Source organism: Silene latifolia, chromosome 2 (assembly GCF_048544455.1).
Source record: "Silene latifolia isolate original U9 population chromosome 2, ASM4854445v1, whole genome shotgun sequence".
NCBI classification, from domain to species: domain Eukaryota; kingdom Viridiplantae; phylum Streptophyta; class Magnoliopsida; order Caryophyllales; family Caryophyllaceae; genus Silene; species Silene latifolia.
In genome coordinates, this window is record NC_133527.1 from 118,770,513 (window position 1) to 118,774,719 (window position 4,207).

Sequence of the window (4,207 nt, forward strand, 5' to 3'; positions counted from 1 at the left end):
TGCATTCATTTATTTATTTTTCGCAACGATAATATGCATCATATTCCGCCTAAAAACCAAACCACCTAATTTATTGCATGAAAACTGACACATATAGAGGTCACGAGTTAGTTTTCATTGACATTCTCATGTCACACGTTTTAAGCCATCATCCAAATAAATTCATTCACGACAGACGCTAGTTATTCGTTCACTTAAAATGAATTATAATTTTGGTTGATGGGATCTTCCTCGTATAAACCAAAATTGAGAACAGTCTTTATAGGTCAAACTCCAATGAGTCCCTTCTTCGTCGGTAGGCATACTATGACCCCTTCTACGTCGGGTAAGTTGGAACTGATTGACCTATTTTATCTCAACACTATGGTCACTCGTACGATCCTGTGATCATGGTGGACTATAGATAGGATTTACGGAAATCTATCGACCAAGAGTTCTTCCGGAAGAATTAGCTAAACAGTTGGCTTATCAATTTACTGAAATTGAGTCTTGGGATCACTTGTATCATTCTTGAGGGAGATCAATTATGCAAGTGCAAGAGTCTACATGTTTAAAATGAATTTTAAAATAGACTTAAATCACCTCGATGAGTTGCTTATTTCGTTTTGTTTTTCTTTCTTTTTCAGTGTAGATCACGTTTTAAACTGCTTAACATCAAATGGCTGGTTCAAGTGATAACCCAATGCCAAGTGCCACATTGGACCGTGAGTCCTGGCTTAGGATCTTCATGAATCAGATGAATCAGTCTACTCGACTGAAAAATGATGGATCCAACTTCGCGGGATCGGGAGGCGGCATTACGGAATGCTGCCGCTGCGGACGGAAAGCTCAAATATCTACTTGAGCCCATGCCGCCACACCCGTTCCCACGGTGAGCTAACGAGATCGCTACTTATAACGATTTCGTCATGGAAGCGGGTGCGATTAAAAACGTGCTCATTTTTGCAATGGAACCCAATTTGCAGAAACGCTTCATAGCCCAAGGTGCAAACAAGATTTTCACCACGCTCACTAAGGAATTCTCGAAAGCACCGAGAATCGTGACCTATGAGCATACCACTCGCTTCTTTGATGCGAGACTCCAGAAGGGCCAACCGGTTAGCCCACACATTCTCAGCATGATTGAGAATGTCGAGAAACTGGAGACCTTTAATTGTAACATCAGCGAGAATATTGTTATCGACCGTATTCTTCATTCACTCCACGATGGTTATTCGCAATTTCGAGCGAATTACTATATGAATGATTTGAAGAAAACTCCCCATGAATCGCACTCCCTTCTCGTACGCACCGAGAAGGACATGAAGTGCGGTGGGAGCTCGAAACAGGATGTCCTCGTTGTGTCAAACAAAGGGAAAGGTAAGGGCAAAGCTCCGGCAAAAACCTAACGAGAGGTAAGGCGAAGTTCAAAAAGTCGGGTTCGGGGAAGAGTGGTCCTGGTGAGGCGAGCAACTCATCGGGCATGACAAAGAGCAAGAGTGAAAACATGGAATGCCATCATTGCCACAAGATTGGGCATTGGAGACGCACATGTCCTGTTTATCATGAGGACTTAAAGGCGGTCGTGTTAAACCCCGTTGGTATGTCTTCTCTCTCTTCTACTTTTATTCATATGATTGAGATTAACCACGCAAGTTACGGAACTTGGGTACTTGATACTGGTTGTGGTTCTCATCTGTGTAATCATGTGCGGGGGCTCAAAACATCGAACCCCTCGTAAAGGGTGAGGTGGACCTGCGTGTTGGGAATGGAGCAAGAGTAGCTGCCATCTCCAAAGGGACATATGTGATCCAGCTTCCTAGCGGATTTGAGTTATCATTATATGATTGCTATTATGTACCAATCTTTCTAAAAACATTATTTCTGTTTCTGCGCTTGATAAACTTGGTTTTTCATTTGTAATAGAAAACAATGCTTGCATTTTCTCATTACACGATATGATTTACGGCAAGGCAGTTTCCATGAATGGAATTTATGTTTTAGATCAGACCAATGAAATATTACACGTAATGAATAAAAAGTTAAAGGTTGGTGACAAAGATCAAACGTATCTATGGCACCTGCCGTATGGGACACATTAATGAGAAACGCGTAAAACAACTCATCAAACATGGAGCTATCTCGGCCTTTGATTTTCAATCATTTGGCACGTGTGAATCATGTCTCATCGGTAAGATGACTCGGATTTCCTTCAAAGGTGTTGGAATGCGCGCTGCTGACCTATTAGGGCTCATACACACGGATGTATGTGGTCCTATGTCAATCACCGCACGAGAAGGCTATAGGTATTTCATCACTTTCACGGACGATTTGAGTAGATATGGCTATGTCTACTTAATGAAGCACAAAAGTGAATCCTTTGAGAAATTCAAGGAATACCAAAATAGGGTGCAGAACCTATTAGGTAGAAAGATTAAAACACTGCGTTCGGATCGTGGTGGCGAGTATCTTTCTCACGAGTTTGATCAACACCGAAGGACCGTGGGATTGCCCTACGATTAACTCCACCGGAACACCACGGTTGAATGGTGTGTCCGAACGGAGAAATCGAACACTACTTGATATGGTTCGATCCATGATGAGTCACACGGTTTTACCTGATTCATTATGGGGTTATGCTCTTATGTCGGCCGCTCTAATACTTAACCGAAGTCCGTCTAAAGTCATTGACAAGACTCCATATGAACTATGGAAGGGAACGGTCCCTAACTTGTCCTTTATACGGGTTTGGGGCTGCGAGGCTTATGTCAAGTGGAGACACGAGGATAAGCTCGGCCCGCGATCGGTCAAGACATACTTTATAGGTTATCCTAAAGGATCACGTGGTCATTACTTTTATTCGCCAACCGAACAACGTGTTTTTGTTGCGGCTAGTGCGACATTCTTAGAGAAGGAATTTCTCGAGAATGCAAAGAGTGATAGAACCTTCGACCTGTCGGAGATTCCAGAACCAAACACCGAGCAACCATTGGAGGAACCAATTCCTTCAATCCCGGCTGCGGTGAATATTCCTGAGGAACCTAGGAGGTCGGGAAGAGTCTCTATTCCTCCGGACAGATACGTTGGTATGGTCGAGGAACATGACATAGATGACGTTCTACTCTTAACGAGTAGTGAACCCGCAACCTATAAAGGTGCCATGACCGATTCGACTCAAAGCTATGGCTTGAGGCCATGCAATCCGAGATGGACTCCATGTATGAGAACAACGTGTGGGATCTTGTTGACTTACCTGCTAAGGTTCGTCCCCTTCAATGCAAATGGCTTTACAAGATAAAGCATTCTGTGGAAGGTCAACAAGATATCTACAAAGCACGACTAGTTGCTAAAGGTTTCACCCAAGTGCCAGGTTTGCACTACGATGAGATTTTTGCACCCGTGGTTATCTTTGTTCCATTCGGATTATCTTAGCGATCGCCGCTTTTCATGACTATGAAATTTGGCAAATGGATGTGAAAACCGCCTTCTTAAACGGCTTTTTGGAGGAAGAGTTGTACATGGTACAACCCGAAGGTTTCATCGATCCAGTACATCCTAAGAAAGTGTGCAAGCTTAAGCGTTCCATTTATGGACTTAAGCAAGCATCAAGGAGTTGGAATCATCGCTTCGACCAAGTGATAAAAGACAATGGATTTACTCGATCGGTCGAGGAACCATGTCTATATATCAAGTCGAGTGGGAGCAAGATTGTCTTCCTAATATTGTATGTTGACGACATACTCTGATTGGGAATGACATACCTCTCTTAACTTCGGTGAAAGTATGGTTGAAGAACCATTTCCAGATGAAAGATCTGGGAGAGGCACAAAGAATTCTTGGCATCCGTATCTATCGAGATAGATCACGACGGATGTTATCTCTCGATCGAGTCTTACATAGACAAAGTCCTAGAGAGATTCAAAGATGACTAACTCCAAGAAGGGGTTCCTTCCCATGTCCCCAGGGGTGCATTTGAGCAAGTCTCGGGCACCAGAGACACCGGAAGAGAAAGAGCGCATGACACGGATTCCTTATGCTTCGGCAATAGGATCAATCATGTATGCCATGATATGCACACGTCCGGACGTGGCATATGCATTGAGTATGACAAGTCGATTCCAACAAAGAACCAGGTGAACCACATTGGTTGGCTGTCAAGAACATTCTTAAGTACCTACGGAGGACTAAAGATTGGGCTTTGACTTATGGAGGCGAACAAAAGCTATGC